The 13,489-nt window shown below is 36.7% G+C and overlaps 1 long non-coding RNA gene across 1 annotated transcript; it reads left to right on the top strand.

Moving 5' to 3' along the window:
• Positions 1–4,702: 4,702 nt before the first annotated feature.
• LOC137723979 (uncharacterized) lies at positions 4,703–6,903 on the top strand. Its single transcript, XR_015963260.1, has 4 exons — positions 4,703–4,875; positions 6,188–6,278; positions 6,418–6,522; positions 6,785–6,903. It is a non-coding gene; the product is annotated as an uncharacterized LOC137723979 (long non-coding RNA).
• The last annotated feature ends 6,586 nt before the right edge of the window (positions 6,904–13,489 follow it).

The raw sequence follows: 13,489 nt of genomic DNA, 5'->3' as shown, positions 1-13,489 counted from the left end.
CTAAGCCCCAAGGATTGATGCCAAGTGAATAAATGATGGACCACAAAATGTTAGATAGGAAGGACTATAGATGCCCTTTTTGAGCATTCAAACGTATAGAAGAGGAATTTGTAAATGATTTTTTTAAGAAAGAAATTGCAAATTTCTCTCACATACATATATGATGCTCATGACGGGCATTTTTAATCCTCTCTATTTAATTTTATGATATATTCCTTGGTAACTTGGGATCAATCTCTTAAGACTTGGCTCTCACCAACATAGCCCTCCACAAGATTAGAATGGCTTAAATCGAAACTACATACATATAGTTTTTAGGGTTTTGTAGTTATCCTAGGTAGCCGCCTACATATATAGTTCTGTTCTATCTGTTCCGTCCTTCATACATATTTTGATTCCAAGAAATGCTTCTGTGCCAGTGCTAGCTTTTAAATTATTACTAGCCGCCACATGATTGAGTGACCAAACTTGGTGATCATAACATTATTGATATAAGAATTCAATTCAAGTAAATCTTGGTGTTTAATGCGAATGCTACTGCTTTTTTGTTGAATTTTCTGTAGACATTAAAATGTATTCAATCAATTCTTGAAATATGACTGCCATATTAACCTCAAATACAACATATAGGCATTGTTTATACTTGCTGAAAAGCAACTGCAAACGAGAAGTTTTACAAGATAACTGAAAATTATAGAATCACTAATAATGATCATAGCACACCGGCAAACCATCCTTAATCCTCTTTTATTAGTGAAATCACAACAGAAGTGCAGACCATACTCATAAGGAAAGCAAACTAATTAAGAATAGTTATAATCGAACCTTGTCTCTTTTTTATTTCTTTGCATGCATATACAACAACTCTCTCCAAATTGCCTCACATGTGCTGCTCACATGACTAGTTATATAAAGAGCATTGTATACAAGAATTTCTCAAATTTGAGCGTAATTAATAAAATTCATGCAACTTGATGTCCATCTTCAGGTGAAAATAATATAAACCCTGCTGAGTATTAGTCTTAAATGGGGCATCCCTCTAGCCAAAGTATAATATGTATTAATTAACCTACTCTAACATATTATACTTGTTCTCACTCGAGTTGGAAACCAAAGTGTACGCAAACCAAGCGCTGCAGTCGTCCTAGTCATAGAAATAGAAGCCTTGAGGTTTTGCCACAGGTGGCAACAGAAGCTTGTCGTTTGTCACGGGGTCGTTAAAGGCAACCAGCAATCCAGCGTACCAAAGTTTGTGGAGAGAAGGTCGGTTGCATTTGCGACGGCATGCAGCTGTTGCCTGCATTCGTGCCATCAAATAGGATTCGTGCATGGTAATAAAGCACTAGGCTACGAGCCTCTTGTATGGTTTATTTATGCGCTTGGAATTTTGGGTTTTGGTGGCTAAAATAGATGGGAATATAATTGGGACAAGCAAAAGGACACTTTTTTCTGCAAAAGTTGTCATTGTTGCTAATTGCGGATTGAATGAAGAAATCATTGGGCACAATTTGATAATATAAAGGCTAACTCTTGTGTTGTACTTAAATATCCTAGGCGTCAATACACACACACACACACACACACACACACACACACACACACACATATATATATAAAGACTTGAGTCTCCAACCATGGATTAATTAGCTTTATTATCTCGGTCAAAATATTTGAACTTAATATCTTGTTGGCAACCTTTTTAATAAGGGTAGACTCCGCTCATATATGATTTACTAATATTAGAGAGATGATCCGTGCTCATGTGTATGATTTACTAATATTAGAGAGCTGATCAGTAAATCACTACAAGAAAAATGAGCTTTGGGTACAAAATAAAGGGCACAATTGAGAATTTTGTGTCAATTTGACCACCAAAAAGCTTAAACAATTCCCATTCCATAGAGGGCACCATCTATTGTGCCCAATGTTAAAAAAAGTAGACACAAAACACTAATGGGCACGGAAATCGTGTCGAGTGGGGTCACATGACAACTTTTTTACTGAAAATGGGCACAAAAAATATTTTGTGTTTATAAAAATTATTTGTCAGAGGCACTATATGTTCTCTCTCGTTTGTCTTTACCTCCACTAGCACACCAATAATTAAAATTTATAAAATTGTGGTAAATAATTGTATGAAGCTGTTTATTACCGTGCAATATTTTAGCCTCAAAATAAGTTAGCAATAATGTTGTTCAAATTTGTTTTACCCGAAAGCTGAACCTCAGATCTCTCACTTACAAGTAAAGAAGAATACCACTACACCGTAGTACTAAGTGGCATGTTTTAGATTTACAAAGGATCATTTCCAGGTGCAATGAATGTTTGTTAGATTCGTATCTTTTTGAACTGCTTTTTAGATTGTTATCTTCTTGCAGGTTTGTCTTTTATACTTGGTGATATGGTTTTTGGTTTTAAAGTCCTACCTGCAGTGACACATAACCAACAATTGTGCCCTTAGGGTTGGTCTCTGTGCAAAAGTTAGTTGGTCTTCAGATAGACAAATGAGTTAATAATTGTAGATTCATTTTTATAACACTAATGATAGAAATTGTGTCCACTAAATATTAATAAATAATAAATCACTCTACTTCTCATTGGGTCTTCAAATAGAGAATATATTTTAATAATTATAAATTCCTCTTTTCTGACACAAATGTTAGAAATTGTGTCCAGTAAATATTAATAAATAATAAATACTCTATAGCAAAAGAATATGTTGGCACAATTATGGATTTGTGCCTTTATTCTACTATAAAATGTCCACACACTCCCTTACTAATTTGTATATGGAAATTAAGAAGGTTGCTTCATACACTTGTGTTTCTTTTGAATTTGATCAAGTTCTACATCATTGAGAATGGCGGACAGGCGACGTCGTGGAGTTAGAATTGGAACTGAATCTCCAGCATCACATTCGTATATTGCTTCCAACATTACAATTTTTGCTGATGGTCGCCTTGTTCTTTTGATAATCAGTACATTCTTACTACTTTTGCTGATGGTCGCCTTGGCTACGCATTACCCTTCAATAACGAATGCGTACGCGCACCTCAAGGACATGTATTGCCAGCATGGGCAAACCCAGGTAGGGCAGAACAATATCCTGTCAATTTGGTTTCTGCTGAAACAACAACTGAACAGTCTACCAGTTCTGTCGTTATTATTGAAGAACCACGCACTTATCAAGCACAAATTCGTCCTAGAGGTCTGTCTCTCCCACATTTGAGCTCACGAAATATGCAGAATGTTACCGTTGAGATTTTAAGCAGCGATGACGAGGACAATTAATATATTTTGTATTATGTTATATTTCACTGGTGTACTGTGAAAATATAACTATCTTATGCTATGCTGGACTCCTCTTGGGTCCTTTTATCAACTTATGTAGTATTACAATATAATAATATTTTCTTTCTAATTGGCCCATGATATAGATACTCCCAACATAATATATTTTTTGGTTTATAATTATGTTTCCCGGTTCATACAAAAAAGATAAAACAAAAGAAAAGAAAAAACAAAAGAAAAACGAAAAGAAAAAAAGAAAAAAAATAATAAAAGAACAACGCAAGCCTTTTATCATGCTAAACACAATTAACCTTCGATAGAGCTTCAAAATTAAAACAAAATTGGACTATAACTAATAATGGCCTTGTGAAATCCCATCCTCGGAATTTCACTACTAATTACATATCTCGTTATTTAAATTCGTATTTCACGTTTACATTATTTTCATTAGTTAATTTTAATTCCATTGATTTTTGGAATTAAATCGAATAACTATCGGATTTGAATTTTCGTAATCAATCTTTAAAATTCGTTGACCTTTCAAGTTCACAATTGATGTTTTCAAATAGATCTCGAGACAACGAACGCACAGATGAAAACCATTTGCGAATCTGGATTATAACGGCATAGTTACAAACATTTGAAGTCATTTCACTAAACTATAGATTTAAATGAATATAAACTCTCACCTTGTGGGAAAGAGGCCATTCAGGCCAAAGGGAAGGAACCAATAAGTTAAATGGTGAAGGACCAATCAGAATTTTGGGGGGGGGGGGGGTGTTGGAGGTTGAGCAACCAATCAGAAATTAGGAAGAAAAAAAAAAACTATGCGAATCAATGCTCGAGTTATGTTTTGCCATATCTTGAAGATGGGGTATGATAGACGTACGGATACTTGATGACGTCACGCGTCAATCCGGAACGTATGTCGAGATCGGAAGTGACAAGCTTATAAAATTAGATTTATAATAAGTTTCCCCTTTCTCCAAATTGGACTTCTCCCTATCTTTTATGGTGCAAGTTTGGGTTTCCCACTACTAAATTCAAAAACTTAGGTTTCCACCACCGCATTACACAATTGTGCCCACTAACTCTTATAATAATAATTAAAATTCTACCCTAATTCTATCTCGGGTCCCTTCTATCTCTTTCCCTTTAGTTTCCCTTTTCGCCCTGCTTCCCCTCAAATTCTCTCTCACCTTTGTCTCTTTCTCTCTCCAACCCCTCTTTCTCTCTCTACCTTCTCCAGACAAATCGTGGAGGCTCTTGAGCCCCATAATCGCCAGAATCCCCTAGCAGAAACCCCATGCACGTGATGGAGGAAGGTTTGGGAAGATCGGGGTCTGGTAGGGAGAGATCAAGGGAGGGGGTGGGTCGGGTTTGGGATGATCGGTGGATGTAGAGCCTGAATCGGAAATCGCGTTGGGATCGGAGTCCGATAGGGAGGGATCATGGGAGGGAGGTGCGTCAGGTTAGGAGGTGTTGGTGAGGGAAGGGCAGGTGCGAGTCGAAGAGGGAGTGAGGAGTCGTGGTCGTCATCAATATTTCATCGCCGTTGTGGAAACCTTCGAATTCGGAAAAATGGTTTGTCTTCTTCCCATTTTCTGGAAAAATGGTTTATGGGTTTTCAATGTTATTGCATGTTCCATTCAAATTATGATTTAGGTGTCTCGGATTTTAAATTTTAAATCTTGGCATGGCTTCTGACTCCATATTGTTGGTTGCTCGTGGGTTATGTCCCAGACTCCAAATTTTACGAAGTTGAAGCGATTCTGAGGTGCAGAAACGATTCACTCATCTGTTTGGTTCTTAATTTTGTTTACGTTGATTGTTTATAGCTCTGCTGCATGTCTGCTGTGCTTTTTTCTTCTATTACTTTTGTGTGTGGAATACATGAGGTTATGGGTTTTACTTTCATCTAATTATTTCTTAATCTTTGCTATGATTATGGGACGAGCTAGGCCCTGGCGAGTTTTGCATGTTTCTTTGGTAAGAACTGTTGAACCTTAAACACAGCATACTGCATATTAATTAGCATTGCATTTTGCATTGGCATAATAAAATTAGGAAAGCAACAAATTGATGTTTCAAATTTTGTTGATTGGATAGTAGGAAGAATAGCTCTCTGTTTCTAAGCATGTGTAGTTATCTAAGCACCATTCCATCTTCTTCTGCAGTTGCCTTTAATCCTTTTTAAACACTCAAATCCATTTGCATATATCGAACACATAGTCACGACTGATTTGGATTGGAGTTCAAACACGATAAACATTGAAGGTTAATGAAATTCTAATCTAGAGTGCCATTGATGTCACTGGACCTAAATTTTGATTGCGGGGTGGCCTGTTGCGACATGTCAAAAGATCAATTAGTAGTTGTTAGTCGTACCACTATACAATTCATTTCTGGAATTTAATCAAAATTGTTTGTGATTATTGCTTGGAATTATAGATAAGATTTTGAAAAGTTAATTACTTTTATTGCTTCTTCTTGTTCGTCATTGCGGTTGCTCATAAAGGATATAAGGTGATGGGTACAATGTTAGTAATAAAGGGTTAATTTGTTGACAGACTGCTTGAACTATTGAATAATGTTGCAACTCTACCCCATATTCCTGATGTTCTTTCCTCTTGTTTTTTCGTCATGCCATACTTCGTTTTTGGGTTCATCTGTAAGTTTTTGCTGAATCTTTGAACCAGTTTTGGCAGTTGGTTGTTGATCCTGCCACCAAAGAACTATTGCATTATACTGAGAATCCAGTGACTTTTGTATGTACACGATGCAATTACTGTCCCAAAATTGTTCATTTAGTTGGTGCTTCATGATCTCAATTCTTTGTTTTATGTACTTTGTTACATGCCACATTATGTAAGGGTTATCTATTTTCTAAATGCAGATGAGTGATTTGATCAATTGTGGTCTATATGTATTTGTTCCCACATATTTTACTGCCATTCAAGAAGTCTCCAGTCATCGAGAAGGCAGAGGTTGGTCTTTTTCTTCACTGGCATTATAGTTGTGGATTGGTTTGCACTTGGGATCAAATTCTGGCTCTAAAAATATTATAGCACTTGATTTGTAATTATTGAGAACATATTTGATCTCATGGCCAAATGAATTTTGTAGATTATGGATGCAATTATTTCTCATGGTTGCTTCTTGCGAGAATGTAGCGTTCAACACTCCATTGTGGGTGCGCGCTCACGTCTAGAGTCTGGAGTCGAACTTAAGGTGAGCTACCCTTTCTACGCATTGGTAACAACAGGCTACCAGATTCCAATATGTTAATCATATAATATTTCAAGCAGCACTTAGAATGCGCTTGAAAACATAAGCATGCTGGTGTTACGAGCTCTGATCACATTTGGTTATTTTAAATCGATTTTCAGGATACTATGAATTCTCAATGTTGATTGGATGTTTGGGTAGTTAAACATCACTGAAAATATGTGATCCTTTCCCTTTTTCATTTTTCCTTTGGTTTGGATTTCAGGAAGGTGATTGCATAATCCACTGAGATGGGAAAAAGGGTAAAATCAGTTACGGGTGGCAATTATGTAGGAATGCATGGATACATTGATAGGAAAATCTCATTATTTTGTTGGTCTTTTATCTTTAACACTTGTAAACATGTTCTTTATGAGGAATATTTCTGTAGTTTCATTATAGACATTCCATTTCTACTATTGGATTGCTTGCCATCTTTGATTTTATGAAAATTTTAAATTTTTGGTTTTATTTCAAAATTTTGCATTTCTATTTTTTTTTAAATGGAACCTACTGGGCACAATAACAAAGATAGTGCAAACATGGATGGAGAAGGTCATCTGACAAGTTTGTCAGGACATAGACACAAAAAGGCCTTTATTTGTGCCTGTGTCTTTGAGCACCAAACAGTGTATTGTGCCCTTTTAGTAATGGTGACGCCCATAGAGGGCACAGATACAAACTTAGTTGCTGCACGGTTGCCATTGGTCTATGGACGCATATGTTGGTGCCCTTTGACCTCAAAGGGCACAAATAATTTATAGTGTGCAGTGCCCATATTTTTTGTAGTGAATGTAGCATAAATGACAAAACACTCATTTATCCCTATACATGTTATGTAGTTTGAACTCAAGTGATGACACACACACACACACATATATATAGTGTTTAGCTCAAGTGATATGGTTGATGTGGAGAAAATTGCATACGAATCATTATAGTGTTATTAATCTACATATTATAGTGTGAGCGATCATTCAAACGAAGACTCAATAAAGATGTAATTTGAGGCAGGAACGGACTGACGCCTAGGGCTACGTAGGCTATAGCCAGGCGAAATTTTAGAAAACAAGCTATACTTCTAGTCGTAGCCCAAGCGCTGTGACGACGGTGGTATTGCCTTGATGAACCCATGGTGGTGTGATGTAGATGTCATACAACTGAGCAAAGAAGATGAGACAGGTATGCCCTAATTCTTTTAACACCCACCAACCAAAACGACTCTGTTTCGCTGAAGCTTTTTAACTGAAACTTGCGTATTATCTAGTAAGTAATGCTAGGAAGACAAAAATTTTAAACTAAAATTTTAAACTAAATTTTGTAAACCAAATAATGTGGTTATGTTGTTGGAGAAATTTTTAATTGTGACGGAAATAAGAGTGGTACACCATTTTGGTGATAAATATTATTTTTTAAGTTATTAACTTTTAACACACAGATCTCATCATTTGTATAGTGACACGTGGTGTACCACCTTGTGTGCCAGTCACATTGAAAAATCTTTCGTGTTGATGATTAAATTATTACTTAAGTATTGATTAACGTGCTTATTTTCCTATAGATGACACAACTTTTGGTTTGCAAATTTGATTAAAAATTTAGTTCCCCTTAGCATTATCCTTGTCCAATACACATTCAAATCAACTTTTGCTTTTCATAAAAGGAAATATTATAAAATAAATACAAAACCCATATAATAAGACCTCTTACATATATATGGCGCTTTACCGCAGTGGCGCAAAGCGATTATGATTTGGGAAATTTTATTTGAATCCATATAACCTCTTTCTACACCCAACTTAAACTTTAAATATGAAATGTCAATATTCGTACAAGATATAATTAACAATTAAATAAGATTTATAAATAAACTTACATCTAATAATCAAACCCTAAAAAAAATGACACCACACAGTACAAACACTAGTAGAAAAACATGTTTGCGCGACCGAATTTTGTGCGACGCATAACATTTCGTTGCGCAAAGTATGTTTGCGCGACCAAAAACACAAAACGTCGCGCAAAAGGACTTTGCGCGACGAAACTTTGCGCAACAAAGAGTGGCGTCGCGCAAAACAGCTTTACACGACGCATTAGCTCCTGCGCCGCGCAAAGGTATTTTGCGCAACGTTAGCCTTAGTCGCGCAAAGTTCCGTCGCGCAAATGCTTTTTGCGCGACGTTTTATGCGTCGCGCAAGATCTTGGCACCAAACAAAGAATACTTTACCCTTTTTTTGCCAACTTTGCGTGACGTAGGCTTAAGGAGTGTACCTATAAAAAAATCATAAAAATCGAAGTTAAAATAACCATTAAATTGTGATTTTTGGTTATAACTGATGAAATTTTTTGTCCCGTTACTTGATCTCTGAATGTTTTTTTTTTGCGATTTTTTGCGTATGCGATTTCAAAGTATATACAAACAAGTTTGACGGTTGAATCATTGAATCTAATTTCGTACCCCCATCAAATTCAATGGTATATGTATTTAGTAAGTAGATTTTAATTTATATATTTTGTACTACATCGCGCAAAGTCCCTTTTTATTAATTTTTTTGTTTTTTTGCCCTTTTCCTTTTCTTTTAGGGTTCTTGCATTGCCTTTTTCTTTTGAGGTATCCACTTGTGTAAATATTTTAAATTGACGATCAAATCAGTTCATTATATTCATATAGGGTTAAAGAGTGTAGCTGTAAAAAATCATCAAAATTGGAGTTAAAATAACCGTTAAATCGTGATTTTTCGTTTATAACCGTCGAAAAGTTTTGTCCCATTATTTGATCTCTACAAGTTTTTTTTTTTTTGCGATTTTTGGCGTATGCGATCTCAAAGCATATACAAATAAGTTTGACGGTTGGATCGTTGAAACTAGTTTTGTACAATGCGTATCCCGTCAAAACATTAGATTCACTAACACTTGGAGTATATTTATGCTTTCATCAAGTATAACATAAGATTTTGTGGTATCCACTTGTGTAAATATTTGAAATCGACGATCAAATGAGTTTCTTGCATTCATACAAGATCAAGGAGTGTAGTTGTAAAAAATCATCAAAATCGGAGTTAATATAACCGTTAAATCGTGATTTTTCGTTTATAGCCGTCGAAAAGGTTTGTCCCGTTGTTTGATCTTTGCACGTTTGTTTTTTACAATTTTTGGCGTATGCGATCTCAAAGCATATACGAACAAGTTTGATGGCGTATGCGATCTTGTTTTGTTTCTTGTTTTAGGTGCTAGTTTATGACTCGGAGTTCTCATCCGATTCGTGAACATATCCTGGAGTAAAAATAAAAAAAATAAAACAAAACATGTTCATAAAAAATAAAACAAAATAAAAAATAAAACAATACACTGAATAAAACAAAACATGTTCATAAAAAAAAAAAAAATAAAAAAATAAAAAAAACATGGCAGAATGATGGTGCCTTCACAAAGGTTGTTTACGTGAAGCCCCACTACGTGGCAAAACTCTAGAAGCGGAAGGCATCAGAGCAGGAGGCATCGGAGCGGGAGACATCGAAGATAGAGCATTCGAGGCCTCAATACTGGGTGGAATGCTAGATGACCCAGGAAAAAGGTGCCTCTGGAGATAAGCCGCAAGTCTTTGACGATCACTTTGAATTCGACCTTCAGATTCTTGCAGCTCATCAAGCTTCCTCTTCATACCTGTCGAATAGTTATTTGCAAGCACATGCAAACTTCTATTCTCGTACTTAAGCTGTTTGATCTCTTGCTTAAGATTTTCCACCTCTGCCATCAATGATTCCACTTGACGGGATCGAGCAAGCAGGCGTTGGCCCATGTTGGACACAGAGCCCGCACACTGAACACTGAGAGCGAGGGACTCTTGAACGGCCAACTCATCGGACCGTCCTGAAAGCAGCCTACTATCTTTGGGAGTAAGGAGGTTCCTAGCTACTATCGTAGCTGTTGTTGCATCCGTCATCACGGAGTCTTCACCTGTAAGAGGGCCATTAGAAGATAAGAAATACTGGCACCATACATTACCTTGACGCGGCGCAACCGGATCACTGCTGAGACTCAAATCTAAGCAAATGTTAGATGGGTTAGCCATTTTCAAAGATGTTAAAAGAGAAGGGTTGGATGGAGTAAAATCTCAAAGGGCTGGAGACGATTTTCACGGATGGGCAATCTTCAAAGTGTGCATGTTAGAGGTGATCGATCACCTCTATAAAGACTTTGCGACACAACCACCGGATTTTCCTGCGTAAATTTCGTCAACACTCTTCAGACACAATCTCGGCTTTTCATATCTCTGACAAAGTTGAAGACGCGTGGAGGTTTGAAATGAGAGTAGTGAGAGATGTCTCTCATTTTTCTAGAGAGAACAAAGGGCTTCGGGGTTTACAACAAATAATATTATTATCCTTCTGCACAGGGGATGGGAATGGACAGAAGAGAGCCGTTTGGCTCTGGGCTCGAGAAATCAAAGAGGCGTTTGTTCAGAAATCGAAGGGCCGCTTATTCAAAGATCGAAGAGTCATCACTATTTGAAGTTCAGAAATCGAAGAGGCGTTGTTCAGAACTTTTGTCGACAAGGGTAAAAGAACAGTACCACCACTTGCTATTGAGAAATCCCTATATATGTCGACCTTCATCTTTTATGGCAAGGCAGACCTGAAGAAAATGCCCAACTCTTCCTCACCTTTGAGGACGCACTCCCAGCAAAGCCTTTCGAAATACTCAATTTTTTCTTCTTCCCCAAAGAAGATATCAGATGCCTGGAGTACAGATGACCCAGGAGGAAACGGTAGATTGAAGCATGTGGAGACAAGCACAACAAATACATGTGCTGATTCATTCACCGCTTCTTAAAAAACAAAGGTATCTCATATCATCAAGGTCAAAAGCAAAAGTATCTCATATCATACTCTTTCCCTGTCTTTTTCTTTGTCCTTGTTCTTACTCGCATGGCAAAGTGAAAGAAGCAATCAGCCGGCACTTGGAGTCAGTCTTCCGATCTGGGTCCGACTGCCTAGAATCTATTCCCTGGTTGCTTACCTAGCGTTGCTCTCGAGTAGTCATCTTCAACGGTTGATACACTTCCAGAGAAGGGACCACTTCTGCAAAGGGGAGCAAGTAAGGCAAGTGAAAATGATACATTGTAGCATGTGGAGACAAGCAACAACTGCATATGCTGAGCTATCCTCTAACCATCTTCAATACGAATTGGAAAGATTGAACAAAGAAACAGATAAAAGGAGGAAGCTCAGACCTTCGGGGGAGACCAAAAGAATCCTGCTGCCCAGTTCAAGAGTAGCACAAAGGAAAACCAACGAGTGGAGGAGACCAAAAGAATCTTCCAGCCCAGTTCAAGAGTAGCCTGTGGAAAATCAACGATTGGAGGAAACCAAAAGAATCTTCCAGCCCAGTTCACGAGTAAGCCTGTGGAATCACCAAGATCAAGCCTCAATGCAATCACCAAGGAGAAGATGGAATTGAATAATATATGTAAAAAAAATTATTATGGGTTTTTTTTAGAATAATATATTATTGCGGGGTTTATGTGAAATAAAAATTGAACTTGAAAGGAGTAAATTCACATTTTTGGTAATTTTTTTAATACTTAAAAAAAAAATAAAAAAACCTTGCGCGACGCTTTAATCGTCGCGCAAAACCACTTTGCGTGACGTTGAATTGTATACCTACGTCACGCGAATTGATAAATTTGATAGGCGCTTTTTTTATCAGGGTCCCTTTTTTTAACGCCTGGCGTTCGTTGGTGAGTTTTTCTACTTCCTATTACTTCCTATTACAATTATTAAAGTTAATTCAATTAACTAAAGTTGATTCAATTAACTAAAGTTTTTCTACAAATGTTGTCCCGAAGGTTGGACATAATCATTACTTCCTTATACAATTATTAAAGTTAATCCAATTAACTAAAGTTGATTTGAATGTGATGATGATGGAGATATTTGCATAGGTGATAGAATCTTGCTGACAACTTTCGATATTCAAATGGAATTTGCGTAGGAAGGGGACGGGTGACACTCTTCTTCTGCTTCTCTCAGGTTGAAGAAGATTTCTCAAGCAGTCCTTCAACATGGAACAATGTGTTTGTACGCTTCTGATTAAACACAAAAAGGAGTCCTTCAACATGGAACATGAAGATGTAATTGAAGTTTCTACAGAAGTTACTAAATACTTGATTAACAATGACAATGATGTATCCCTTCACATTGCAAAGCTCATCTTCTCCGTTAGCAATTCTGGACAATTTGAGGTAACATCATCAATTCATTTTATCAATTTTTTTTGTTTGAGCGATTAATTATCGCATAAACCCAATTAAATTTCAATACAAAACTTGAATTTTGTTTTAATTTTAATAGTTGTAGTAGTATATACCATTGATTTAACTTTGTACAGCAATTCTTCCCTTCTGGTTCTGCAAAATGATTGTGTGAGCCCTTAACAACTGTAACAGGACATGAAGCATTTGTCACCACATGGATGATTGTGTGAGCCCTTCTTCCCTTTTTCCCTTTTTCTTTCCCTCTTTCCTCCTTAATCTAATAGACCACTTAATATAATTAATAGACCACTTGATTTTCCCTCTTTCTTTCCCTCTTTCCCTCCCGTATAAACCTCTTTCCTTCTTCCCTTTTTCCCTTTTTCTTTCCCTCTTTCCCTCTTTCCCATATATTGAATCCGAATTTGATTTTTAAGACTCATCTTTCTCCCTCTCGTTCGCAAGGCAGTGACGCCAAACTCGAAGCCGACGCAAATTAAGTGTATAGATAGCTCGGGAGTCAAAGACACTTCTCCACCATTCTGGTTCGAAGCCATTTTCATATAGGCTTCAGACATGACGTCAGGTAAAAGTATATTAATTTAGAAATTTTATACAATTTATTTATTATTATTGATTAATAAAATTTTCTTAATGTTTTTTTTTCTTTCTTCAGGA

The sequence above is a fragment of the Pyrus communis genome, chromosome 6, assembly GCF_041283825.1.
Source record: "Pyrus communis isolate YQ-2024b chromosome 6, ASM4128382v1, whole genome shotgun sequence".
In the NCBI taxonomy this organism is placed as follows: Eukaryota; Viridiplantae; Streptophyta; class Magnoliopsida; order Rosales; family Rosaceae; genus Pyrus; species Pyrus communis.
This window is presented reverse-complemented; position numbering and strand designations above follow the sequence as displayed.